The sequence below is a fragment of the Rhinopithecus roxellana genome, chromosome 5 (genome assembly GCF_007565055.1).
Source record: "Rhinopithecus roxellana isolate Shanxi Qingling chromosome 5, ASM756505v1, whole genome shotgun sequence".
In the NCBI taxonomy this organism is placed as follows: domain Eukaryota; kingdom Metazoa; phylum Chordata; class Mammalia; order Primates; family Cercopithecidae; genus Rhinopithecus; species Rhinopithecus roxellana.
This window is the reverse complement of record NC_044553.1, coordinates 9,321,570-9,335,807: the sequence shown is the minus strand read 5'-3', so window position 1 is coordinate 9,335,807 and position 14,238 is coordinate 9,321,570.

Below are 14,238 nucleotides of genomic sequence, written 5' to 3'. Positions count from 1 at the left end.
CCTGGTGGGCAGATGTTACACACACAGACACACAGACACACACACACACACACACACGTCTTTGTTACCTCATGACTGAAACTATATACCATTAAGTGCTTAAAAATTTTTACTGTGACAATATCTGTATGTTTCAGTTATCTATTGCTGTGTAGCAAAAAACCCCAAAACTTAGTGGCTTAAAACAACAATGATTTGTTAGCTCAAGATTCTGTGGATCAGAAATTTGGACTGGGCTGAGCTGACTGGTCCTTTTGCTTCATGTAACATTGGCTGGGCTCACTCACTGAGCTGCATTCAGCTGTGAGTTTGGCCAGGACTGGAATGTTCCAAGTGTCTTCAGTCTTCTTTCCAGTTGTCTGTCTCCCACAGAATGGCATTTTCACATGGCAGCTGGCTTCCAAGATGGAGACCCAGCCTTGGAAGTCATACAACATCACTTCTGCTACATTTTATTTGTCAAAACAGGTCCCAGGGCCAGCCCAGATTCCAGGGGAGAGGAAACATATTCCCGTCCTGTTGGGGGAGTGCGGGGAGTGGCAGAGTCACAGCATAATAGATTGTGCAAGATGGGAGATGGTGTTGCAGCCCTCTTTGGAAACATGAGCTACCACACTACATAGACTTATTTTATGTTAGTTGGTAATTCAATATAAATCCCAGTTCTAGGCAGTAGTAATGAATCTAGCATTAGTTTGTTTTCTCCCTGTATGACCATCTCCTCATTAATTAATACATTATCTGGTAAAGAATGTCTCGAGTTATAATCCTGAGTTCTGTGTGTATCAGTCAGTGTTTTTGGTTCCAAGGCATACGAAGCAATTCTAGCTAACTTAAGCAAAAAGGTTTTGTTGTTGTTGGTTTATCAAGTAGCTGACAGAAGGTACGAAGGTTAAATAAGTAAACTCAGAATATGGGCAGACTCTAAGGAAGGCTGGGCAGGAAGGCATAGCCACAGTGATATCACAAGGACACTGGACAGGGCACTGCTGCTGGTGCTGTACACACTGTGCAATAGGCACTGTTTCTGCAGAGCTGTCAGCACCACCATTCCTCAACCTGCAGGGTTGATTTTTCTTCTCCTTGATGGCTCCAAGTCCTGGATAGGAATAACCAATTCTATTTGCTCCTTTATCTACCAGAAAGTGGAGAGAGGGTCCTTTCAACTTCAAAAGTTGGGGCTGAGGGTATTCTACCTCCTACCAAGACTTACATTATGGAGTACTGTCCCCAAATACAAAGAGCTATCTAGTCTTGTACATTCAGCAGTCATTGCCAAAAACAGTAAATTGTCCTGATCTGGCCCCTGCTACCTCTCTGACCTCAACTTCTACTCACTCTGTTCTAGTCTCAATGCAAAACACCAATCATGTTCCTGCCTTGGGACCTTTGCATATGCTATTTTCATCTCTGAAATACTCTCCCCCAAACATTTGTATGGCTCCCTTTCTCACCTTATTGAAGTCTCTACACAAATATTGCCTTCTTATAACACTGTACTACAGCCATTCTATTTAAAATTGTAAACCTGAGAGGGAGGCAGGGCAAGATGGCTGAACAGATGCCTCCAGCAATCACCCCCTACCCCACAAAAACATCAAATTTAACAGCTATCCACACACACCGAAAAAAGCACTTTCATAAGAACCAAAAATCAGGTGAGCAATCACAGTACCTGATTTTAACTTCATATTCCTGAAAGAGGCACGGAAGAGGGTATAGAAGACCATCTTGAATTGCCTCCACCACCCATTCCCCATCCCCTGGCAGTGGCCACATGGTGCAGAGAGAGAATCTGTGTGCTCAGGGGAGGAAGAGCACAGTGACCGTGGGACTTTGCATTGGAACTCAGTGCTGTCTGGTCACAGCAGAAAGCAACACAGGGCAGAAGTCAGCCAGCACCCAGGAGGGAGCATTTAGACGAGCCCTAGCCAGAGTGGACTCATTCATCCCAGGGGTTGGAACCTGAGTTCTGGCAAGCCCTGCCACTGCAGGCTAACATGCTCTGGGGTCCTGAATGAGCTTGAAAGGCAGTCTAGGTCAGGGGTCCTTAATCCCTGGGCCATGGACCGGTACCAGTCCATGGCCTGTTAGGAACCCGGCCACACAGGAGGAGGTGAGCGGTGGCCGAGTAAGCATTACCACCTGAGCTCCACCTCATGTCAGATCAGCAGCAGCATTAGATTTTCATAGCAATGTGAACACTATTGCAAACCATACAACAAGGGATCTGGGTGTACGCTTTTTATGAGAATCTAACTAATGTCTGACAATCTGAGGTGGAACAGTTTTATCCCAAAACCTTCTCCCACCTCTGGTCCACAGAAAAAAATGTCTTCCATGAAACCAGTCCCTGGTGCCAAAAAGACAGGGGACTGCTGGTTTAGGCCACAAGGACTGTAATTCCTGGGCAAGTATTGGTGCTGTGCTAGGCTCAGAGTCAGTGGACTTGGGGTACATACAACCTAGTGAGACACAGCTTGGGGGTTTAAGGAGTGCTTGAGTCAGCCTCCCCCAACCCCAGGCAGTGCAGCTCCCAGCTCCAGGAGAGACTCCGTACTTCCATTTGAGCAGAGAAGAGGGAAGAGTAAAGAGGACTTTGTCTTGCAACTTGGATACCAGCTCAGCAACAGCAGGACAGGGTAACAGGTAGAGTCCTGAGGTCCCTATTCCAGGCCCTAGTTCCCAGATGACATTTCTAGACACCCCTGGGCCAGAAAGGAACCCGCTGCCTTAAAGGGAAGCACCCAATCATGGCAGGATTCATCATTTGCTGACTAAAGAGCCCTTGGGCCCCAAATAATCAGCAGTGGTAGCGAGGCAGAACTTGCTGTGGGCCTTGGGCAGAACTCAGAGCCATGCTAGCTTCAGGTGTGACCCAGCACATTCCCAGCTGTAGTGGCTATGTGGAGATGCTCCTTCTGCTTGAAAAAAAGGGAAGGAAGAGTAAAGAGGACTTTGTCTTGCAGCTTGAGTACAAGCTTGGCCACAGTGGAGTAGAAGGCCAAGCCAGCTGCTGGGATCCTCGATTCAAGGCCTTGGCTACTGGAAGACATTTTTAGACCCACCCTAGGTCTGAAGATGAGACCACTACCCTGAAGGGGAAACTGAGGCCTGGCAGCATTCAACAAACTGACTGAAGAGACCTTGGGCCTTCAGTGAACATTGGTAGGAGTCAGTTAGTGCTCACTGTGGGCCTGGAACAGTGGTGGCCATGGGGAAAGACTCACTTGTTGAGGAAAGGAGAAGGAAGACTGAGAAGAACTTTATCCTGTGGCTTGGATCCACGGCACCAGGTAAATTCCTAGGGTTCCTGACTCCAGGCCCTGGCTCCCAGGCGGTATATCTGGATCTGTCCAAGGCAGAAGAAGCTACCTCCTTGAAGGGAAAAACACAAGCCTGGATGGATTCACCACCTGCTGATTATAGAGCCCTTGGGCCTTGAGTGAACATAGGCAGTAGCCAGGCAGTGGACCCTGAAGGCAGAACAGCACTGGGTCTCACAACCTTGGTCTCATAGTTCTGCACAGAGAGACAGAGAGAGACTCTGTCTGTTTGGGAGAAAATATGGGAAGAGAACAAGAATCTCTGCCTGGTAATCCCAGGAATTCTCCCAGATCTTATTCAAGACCACCAAGATGGTACCTCTATGAGTCTACAAGAACCATGGCATTACTGGGCATGGGCGTACCCCCTAACACAGGTACAGCTGCAGTGACCAAAGACAGGTCACAACACCCAAGTCCCTTGGAAAGCCTTCCCAAGAAGCAAAAGCACAAACAAGCCTAGATTGGGAAGAATACAATAAGTTCCTAACCCTTCAATGCCCAGACACTGACAAATATCTACAAGCATTAAGACCTTTCAGGAAAATATGACTTCACCAAACAAACTAAATAAGACACTAGTGACCAGTCCCAGAGAGACCAAGATATGTGACCTTTCAGACAGAGAATTCAAAACAACTATTTTGAGGAAGCTCAAAAAAATTCAAAATAACACCGAGAAGGAATTCAGAATCCAACCAGATAAATTTAACAAAGAGACTGAAATAATTAAAAAGAATCAAGCCGAAATTCTGGAGTTGAAAAATGCAACTGGCATATGATAAATGCATCAGAGTCTTTTAATAGCAAAATTGATCAAGCAGAAGAAACAATTAGTGAGCTTGAAGACAAACTACTTGAAAATGCACAGTAAGAGGAGATAAAAGAATAAAGAAGAACGAAGCATGACTACAAGATCTAGAAAATAGCCTCAAAAGAAAGAGATTGGGGCAGAAAGTTTAATCAAAGGAATAATAACAGAAAACTTCCCAAAAAAGATATCAATATTCAAGTACAAGAAGGTTGTAGAGCACCAAGCAGATTTAACCCAAAGAAGACTACCTCCAGCACGTAATAGTTAAACTCCCAAAGCTTAAGGATAAAGAAGGGATCCTAAAGGCAGCAAGAGAAAGGAAACAACATACTAAAGAACTCCAGTACATCTGGCAGCAGACTTCTCAGTGGAAATTTTATAGTCCCGGAGAGAAAGGCCTGACGTATTTAAAGTGTGGAAGGAAAAAAACTTTTACCCTAGAGTAGTATATCTGGTGAAAATATTCCTCAAACATGAAGGAGAAATAAAGACTTTCCCAGAAAAACAAAAGCTGAGGGATTTTATCAACACTAGACATGTGCTACAAGAAATGCTAAAGGGAATTCTTCAATCTGAAAAAAAGGACATCAATGAGCAATATGAAATCACCGGAAGTACAAAACTCACTGGTAATAGTAAGTACACCAAAAAAAAAAAAAAACCCAGAATATTATAACACTGTAATTGTGGTGTGTAAACTACTCATGTCTTAAGTAGAAAGACTAAAAGATGAGCCTATCAGAAATAATAACTACAGTAACATCTCAAGGCATAGATAGTATAATAAGGTATACATGAAAACAAAAGTTAAAAAGTAGGGGATGAAGTTAAAATGTAGAGGTGTAGAGTTTTTATTAGTTTTCTCTTTGTTTGTTAGTTTGTTTGTGCAATCACAAGTGGTTGGGCACAGGGGCTCATGCCTGTAATCCCAGTGCTTTGAAAGGCTAAGGCAGGTGGATCATTTGGGCCCAGGAGTTTGAAACCAACCTAGGCAACATGGCAAAACCTCATCTCTACTAAAAATACAAAAATTGGCCGGGCGTGGTGGCCCACACCTGTAATTCCAGCCACTCAGGAGGCTAAGGCATGAGAATTGCTTGAACCTGGGAGGTGGGGGTTGGAGTGAGCCGAGATTATGCCACTGCACTCCAGCCTGAGCAAGAGTGAGACTCTATCTTCAAAAATAAATAAATAAATAAATAAGTCGTAAGTTTAAAATAATGGGTTATAAGATGTCATTTGCAAGCCTCATTGTAACCACAAATCAAAAAACATACAACAGATACACTAAAAATAAAAAGCAAGAAATTAAAACATACTACCAGAGAAAATCATCATCACTAAAAGAAAGACAGGAAGGAAAGAAAGAAGAGAAGACCACAAAACAACCAGAAAACAAATTTTAAAAACGACCATAGTAAGTCCTTACTTACATTGAATATAAGTGGACTAAACTCTCCAATCAAAAGACACAGAGTGGCTGAATGGATTTAAAATGAAACAAAACCCATTGATCTGTTGCCTATTAAAAAAACACACCTCACCTATTAAAATAAAGGGATAGAAAAAGATATTCCATGTCAATGAAAAGCAAAAAAGAATGGGACTACCTATACTTATATCAGACAAAATAGATTTCAAGATAAAAATGCTAAGAAGAGACAAAGAAGGTCACTATATAATGATAAAGGGATCAGTTCAGCAAAAGGATATCACAATTGTAAATATCTATGCACCCAGCACCAGACAACTCATATATATGAAGCAAATATTATTAGATCTAAAAAGAAAGACCCCAATACGATAACAGCTGGAGATTTAAATACCCCACTTGAAGCACTGGACAGATCATGCAGGCAGAAAATCAACAAAGAAACATCAGATTTAGTCTGCAGTATAGACCAAATGGACCTAACAAATATTTACAGAACATTTCAGTCAATGACTACAGAATACATGCTGCTTTCCTGAGCAAGCATATGGATCATTCTCGAGGATAAATCCTATGTTAGGCCACAAAACAAGTCTTAACAAAATTCGAAAAAAAACTGAAATAATATCAAGCATCTTCTCTGACCACAATGGAATAAAATTACAAATCAACAAGAGGAATTTTGGAAACTATACAAACACAAGGAAATTAAGCAATATGCTCCTGAATGATCAATGTGCCAATGAAGAAATTAAGAAGGAAATTGAAAAATTTCTTGAAACAAATGATAATGGAAACACAACATACCAAAGTCTATGGGATACAGTGAAAGCAGTACTAAGGGGTAAGTTTATAGCAATAAATGCCTACATCAGAAAAGTAGAAAAACTTCAAATAAACAACTAGAAAACAAAGAGCAAACCAAACCCAAGATTAATAGAAGAAATAATAAAGAACAGAGCAGAAATAAAAGAATTTGAAATTTTAAAAAATATGAAAGATGAGTGAAAGAAATGTTGGGCTTTTGAAAAGTTAAAGAAAATAGACAAATCTTTAGCCAGATATGCAAGCCATCCTTGCAAGCCAATCTTGCAAGCCATTCTCCCGTCTCAGCCTGTTAAGTAGCTGGTACTACAGGCATGCGACACCATATCGGCTTATTTTTGTATTTTTTGTAGAGATGGGGTTACGCCATGTAGCCCAAAGTGGTCTTGAACCGCTGAGCTCAAGCGATCCACCCACCTCAGTCTCCCAAAGTTTTGGGATTACAAGGGTGAGCCACCATGGCTGGCCAATAATCCAGTTTTTAAATGCGCAAAACTGCATCCTACTTTATCCGTTTAAAAAAAGTAAAAATAAATAAATGTGCAAGAGATCTGAACAGACGTTTCTCAAAAGAAGATGTACAAATGGCAAACAGGTATATGAAACAGTGCTCAGGTCATCAGAAAAATGTAAATCAAAACTACGATAAGATATCACCTCATTCCAGTTAAAATGGCTTTTAACCAAAAGACAGGCAACAACGAATGTTGGCAAGGATGTGGAGAAAAGGGAACCCTTGTGCACTGTTGGTGGGAATGTAAATTAACAGAACCACTGTGGAGAACAGTTTGAGATTCCTCAAAAGGCTAAAAATAGAGCTACCATATGATCCAGTAATCCCATGGCTATGTGTATACCTGAAAAAAAGGAAATTAGTATATCAAAGAGATATCTGCACTCCCATGTTTATTGCAGCACTATTGACAAATATAGCCAAGATTTGGAAGCAATCCAACTGTCTGTCAACAGACAAATGGATTTAAAAAAAGGTAGTACATATACACAATGGAGTTCTATTCCACCATAAAAAGAGTAAGATCAGTCATTTGCAGCAATACTGATGGAATTGAAGGACATTGTATTGAGTGAAATAATCCAGGCACGAGAAGACAAACTTCACATGTTCTCACTTATTGGTGGGATCTAAAAATTAAAACAATAAACTCATGGAGATAGAGAGTAGAAGGATGGTTACCACAGTCTGAGAGAGGTTGTTGGAGGGAGTGGGGATGGTTAATGAATACAAAAAATATATTAGATAGAATGAATAAGATCTAGTATTTGATAGCACAATAGGGTGACTACAGTCAATGATAATTTACAGTATATTTTAAAATAAGTAAAAGAGTATAATTTGATTGTTTATAACACAAAGAAAGGATAAATGCTTGAGGTGATGGATACCCCATTTACCTTAATGTGGTTATTATGCATCTTATGCCTGTATTAAAATATCTCATGTACCCCATAAATATATACACCCACTTTGTGCCCACATTTTCTTTCTTCTTTTTCTTATCTTTTCTTTCTTTCTTTCTCACTCTCTCTTTCTTTCTTTCTGTCTCTCTTTCTCCCTTTCTCTCCTTCCTTCCTTCCTTCCTTTCTCCCTCTCTCCCTCTCTCTCTCTCTCTCTCTCTTTCTGAAACGCAATCTCACTCTGTCGCCCAGGCTGGAGTGCAAGTGCAGTGATGTGATCTCAGCTCACTGCAACCTCCGCCTCCCCAGCTCAAGCAATTCTTGTGCCTCGGCCTCCCAAGTAGCTAGGATTACAGGCACCTGCCACCACACCTGGCTGATTTTTGTATTTTTAGTAGAGACAGGGTTTCATCATGTTGGCCAGGCTGGTGTTAAACTCCCGGCCTCAAGTGGTCCACCCGCCTCTGCCTCCCAAAGTGCTGGGATTACAGGCGCGAGCCACTGCACCCGTCCTTGTGCCTACATTTTCTATCTCACTTACCTGCCTATTTTCCCCTTCTTAACACTTAACATTATCTAATATATCATATGTATATTTGCCATTCTCCCTCTAGAATGTAAGTTCCATGGGAGCAAGGATTGTAATCTGTTTTGTTCAGCATTATGTCCCCAGCATCTAGAATAGTGCCTGCAAAAAAGTAAGTTTTCAATGAATTTGAATTATTCTTTGCATAATTGAAGGTAGAGTCAGTAGAACTCAATACTTTTGAAGTCTCATTGTCAACCCATTTCTATGCGGTTGACAATGATTTTTCTTAGAATTTAATTCTCCTACCAATATATCTGCCTAGAATATGTTTTTCTCATTTAAAATTGCTATACAAGACAAAATGAACATTCTTGATAGGTTTAAAAAATTGTTTTATTTATTGCTCCCTTTCCTTCAACCAGTCTTAAACATCTGCCCAGAAGGAAATTGGATAAGTCAGACAAGAATCATTTATTGCAAAGCCATGCCTTATGCTTTGTTCCCTTCTCAGCATTTCTAAATTGACATCTGCTGATTTACTGCACTACTTTTCAAGGTATTGCTGCAAGCTTAATAATTTTCAAGGTCATCCCTTTCATCCTTCATTCAGTAAGACATTAAGTTGGCCTTTTTCCAGTTTTCAAGAATATATTAGTCCTCAGAAGCTGCTGCAAGCAAGGCTAATTCATGATGTATCCCAGAAGATAAAACATCAGGCATTTAGATTTAAATACTTTGGTAAGGATTCAAATAGTCATCAGTGAGCCAAAACTGAGGGTCAAATGTGATGATTCACACCTGTAATCCCAGCATTTTGGCAGGCCGAGGCAGGAGAATCACTTGAGGCCAAGAGTTTGAGACCACCCTGGGCAATATAGCATGACCCTGTCTCTTAAAGAAGATAAAAGAAAAATTAGCCAATGGCACACTCCTGCAGTCCCAGCTGCTAGAGAGGCTGAGGCCAGAGAATCATTTGAACCCAGGGGTTCGAGGCTGTGGTAAGCTATGATCATGCCACTGCACTACAGCCTGGGTGACAGAGTGAGACCCTGTCTCTAAAAAGAGAAAAATGAGAAAAAAATTTGCTGAGTGTCTCCTGAGTACAAAGCCTGTGCTAGCTGTTCCCTCTCTGTGGTTTTCTGCCTTACTAGTATGCATGACATCAACTGAGGAGTTAATCTAATCAAGCTCTGCCATTTGCACAGCAGGCAGAATGGCAAGGATCCAACTGGCTATAGCAAGCTCTTCATTTTAGTTCACTTTGTGTCCTTGGCAGGGGGCATAATTTCAGTGGTTCTGTTTCAGTTGATAGCATATTTCTCTATTTATGTAATTGAGGAAGAGTATCCTTTATTCTTTCATTTACAGAATACATACTGAGTCCACAATGCCTCAGAAGGCATTGCGGTTACAGTGGTGAACAAAACAAAAGTTCCAAAACTCTGGAAGTTTACAACTAATTGTGCCACCCAGTTTTTACAATTCTTGGTCTAATAACTACAAATAAATACAAAAGAGTATTGATGGCTGACACTTTTTCCACCCCAAAAAGCCCTGAACCAAAAATGAGCACAAGGAGAAAACAGGGGCTGTACTAATTCTCATTCATATTCCCAGCAAGTGTCATCCAGACATACTGAGAAAGGTGAGTAGATGTCACTCTACCTGCCCTGTCACTCCGGGCCCCTGTCACACCATAACAACCCCTCATGTTTCATGCCTTCCCTCAGATGATGACACCCTGTTGTTCTGAGTCATAAACTGTTGGTGATGGAAAATCCACAGTAAGTACTCCAGGTTGTCATTATTATAGCATTTGGGACATGTATTAGTCCATTTAGCATTGCTATAAAGAAATACCTGAGACTGAGTAATTTATAAAGAAAAGAGGTTTAATTGGCTCACAGTTCCATAGGCTGTGAAGGAAGCATGATGCTGGGATCTGCTTGGCATCTGGAGAGGCCTCGGGAAACATACAATGGTGGCAGAAGATGAAGGGGAAGCAGGCACGTCTTACATGTCAGGAGAAGTACGAGCAAGGCTGGGGGCAGGTGCTACACCCTTTTAAACAACCAGATCTTTTGAGGACTCACTCACTCACTATCATGAGAACAGCACCAAGGGGATGGTGCTGAACCATTCGTAAGAAATCCACCTCCATGATCCAATAACTTCCCACAAGGCCCCACCTCCAACATTGGGGATTACAATTCAACATGAGATTTGGGTGGGGACACAGAGCCAAATCATATCAGGGCTGCATTAGCTCACAAAATTCAGACTCTTAAATGCAAAACAAAGTGTTTGCAAACCATTTTCTTTTATCATTTCTAGCCTGTCAGTTAGTGCAGCCCACCAGATTTCCAGAGCTTTGGAGCTTGCATTGCTTTCCACCTATTATTTGCCCCTGAGAGGCCCTGCCTACAAGCCTCAGAAGTTCATTCTCTTTCCTAAAGTGGAGGAAGTAATGCCAAAAACTTCCAGCATATTTTGATGGAGTTATCATTAGTGAGCATTGAGCACACAGAATGTGAAGCAAGTTATTTTCTAGCATAGGTAGTGCTGTGGTCTGAATGTTCGTGTCCTCCCCAAATCCACATGTTGAAACTTAATCCTCAATGTGCAGGTATTAAGAGGTGGGGCTTTTGGGAGGTGATAAGGTCATGAGGACTCTGCCTCCTCAAATGGGATTAGTGCCCTTATAAAAGAGGCCCAAGGGAGACTGTTTGTCCCTTCTGTCATCTTGAGGACACAACAAGAAGGGACCATCTATGAGAAATGGGCCCTCACCAGACACCAAATCTGCTGGCAACTTGATCCTGGACGTCCCAGCCTCTAGAACTGTGAGCAATAAAATTCTATAGTTTGTAAATTACCCAGTCTAAGGGATTTTGCTGTGGCAGTCTGAACAGACTGAAACAGGTAGGAAGCAAAAATTAAAGCAATTTCCGAGAACCTGCATAAACAGGGATAACAATTAGGATGGATGGTGCAGAGCCATTTTGTTAGATATCCAGTTCAGTACAACAGACATTCTCTGGAAACATCCTTTGTTTCGCCTTTCACACTCTCTTGCTTTCTTCTCACCTCTCTGGCTGCTTCTATTCAGTCTGTCTTACGGGTTATTTCTCCCTATCTGACCTCTACTTGTTAGAGGACTCCATGGCTCAGTCTTGGGTCACCTTCTCATCTCCATCTAGCTATATTTTCTCCCAAGGTCATCTCACTACATCCTGGTCTTTAATTTACACTATATATAGTATATTATATATTATATATAGTATAAATAATATAGTATAATTAGCGTATATATAGTTTACACTATATATAGTAATATATATGATATATTACTATATATATAACATCATATATATATATATCATCTCTCTCTCTCTACTTGGACGTTTCAAAGGCACCACAGACTCAACATATCCGAACTGAACACATGTTCTTTCTCTCTCAATACCTGGTCTTCCTTTGCTCCTGATATTATTGAACGGTGCTTCCCATTCTCTCAGTTATGCAAGCTGAAAACCCAGGACTTACTGTAACATTTCCATCTTTCTTATTGCCCACATCCAATCCATCACAAAGTTTGGATCAGTTGGCCTCCTAAATATCTCTCAAATCTGTCCTCTTCACATCTACCACTGTCACTTCAAACCACACAGAGATCATAAATCCTCTAGCTTTGACTCGTCTATCCACATTCATTTTGGTCTCCTTCAGAACAGCTGAAGTGATCATTCACAGTGCAAAGTTTTCCCACGGCTTTTCCACTGCCCTTAGGATAAATGTGGCCCCTGCCTGCCTACATCAGCCCCTACTGGATGCATATCCTCCTCCCTCTCTGCATCCAGCTCCCCAGCCTGCCTTCAAGATCTTACATCTGCATGTCCCCCTACCACAGGGCCTTCCTCCTTCAACCTGGAAATTCTTACCATATCTTCTTCTTGGCATTTACTCTGCTTCATGTTTCAGATCTCAACTGTCTTTTCCACAACACTTACCACAAAAAGATTTGTTAAATGATGTTCAGGTTTGAGGTGGGGGACCCAGAAGTAAGACTTCTCTTTTCCCTGACTGGGTTTAGAACCAACTGAGAGTTAAGATATGCTGGAAGGAATCAGATGGAGATCAAAATGTCAGTTTTACAATCAACACAGTTTTTGAAAAATGAGGCTTAGATGTGCAGAAACATGGGTATCCCCAGTAAAAACCCAAATCAGGCAGCCTCATTCACCCAGTCTCCACTGTGCTGGAAATTCTACACACATGCCCACTGGACGGGCCCCCATGGAAGTCACCCCAAGAGGAAGAACAGAATGTGTTTCCAAGGGAGGAGAAGACAGTGGGGCCAGGCTATGCCTCTACCACCACCAGCCTCAAGATCCTTTCCCATATTCACTAGCTGAGTGGCCCACTCCATCTCCATCCATAGGCAGGAATAAGAGGCACCAACAGAGGCTGAGTTTGTTGGAAAAATCCTTTGTCATAGAAACCAAAGGAGTGGATAAGAAACAACCTACCCTCTGGCCGGGCACCGTGGCTCACGCCTGTAATCCCAGCACTGTGGGAGGCCGAGGCAGGTGGATCACGAGGTCAGGAGATCGAGACCATCCTGGCTAACACGGTGAAACCCCGTCTCTACTAAAAATACAAAAAATTAGCCGGGCGTAGTGGCAGACGCCTGTAGTCCCAGTTACCCGGGAGGCTGAGGCAGGAGAATGGCGTGAACCTGGGAGGCGGAGCTTGCAGAGAGCTGAGATTGCGCCACTGCACTCCAGCCTGGGCAACAGAGGGAGACTCCGTCTTAAAAAAAAAATAATAGGCCGGGCGCGGTGGCTCAAGCCTGAAATCCCAGCACTTTGGGAGGTCGAGACGGGCCAATCACGAGGTCAGGAGATTGAGACCATCCTGGCTAACATGGTGAAACCCTGTCTCTACTAAAAAATACAAAAAAAACTAGCCGGGCGAGGTGGCGGGCACCTGTAGTCCCAGCTACTCGGGAGGCTGAGGCAGGAGAATGGCATAAACCAGGGAGGCAGAGCTTGCAGTGAGCTGAGATCCGGCCACTGCACTCCAGTCTGGGCGACAGAGCGAGACTCCGTCTCAAAAAAATAAAAAATAAATAATAATAATAATAATAATAATTAATTAATTAATTAAGTTTAAACAGAAGGGGCTGGGCCTGGTGGCTTATGCCTGTAATCCCAGCACTTTGGGAGGCCAAGATGGGAGGATCACTTGAGACCAGCCTGGGCAATGTATCAAGATCTCTGTCTCTACAAAAAAAAAAAAAATTAAAAATTAGCCAGGCATGGTGGTGCACACCCATAGATCTAGCTACTTGGGAGGCTGAGACAGGAGGTTGCTTGAGCCCAGGAGTTCGAGGCTGCAGTGAGCCATGATTGCACCGCTGCCCTTCAGCCTGGGTAGCAGAGCAAGACCCTGACTCTAAAAAAAAACTTTTTTCATAGCCTTTTGGTCTTTGAAATTTTAATTTTATAAACTACAAAAAAAACAACAAAACCTACATTTCTACCACCCAGAATTAACAACCACTACCATTTTGTTTTACTGTGTTTCCTACATTCCTTAAAAAAAAAAAAAAGGCAGTCTTACAGTGCATGATAGAAATTACAATATTATTGAAGGACTTACAATAAAAAAACAAATCCTCTATTTCCTCTATGCCCAAGCCCCTAGCCTTCTCTCCCAGAGGCAACCTCTGTCACATATTTCTTTTATTTCCTTACAAAGATATTCTATTAAAAGTAAGCATATATGTAACTGTATTTCTCCATTTTGCTTTTTGAAAATGAAACCTCATGATATACAACATTCTGTATCTTGCTTTTTTCATTTAACATATCTGGGAGTCTGTTGAAACAGG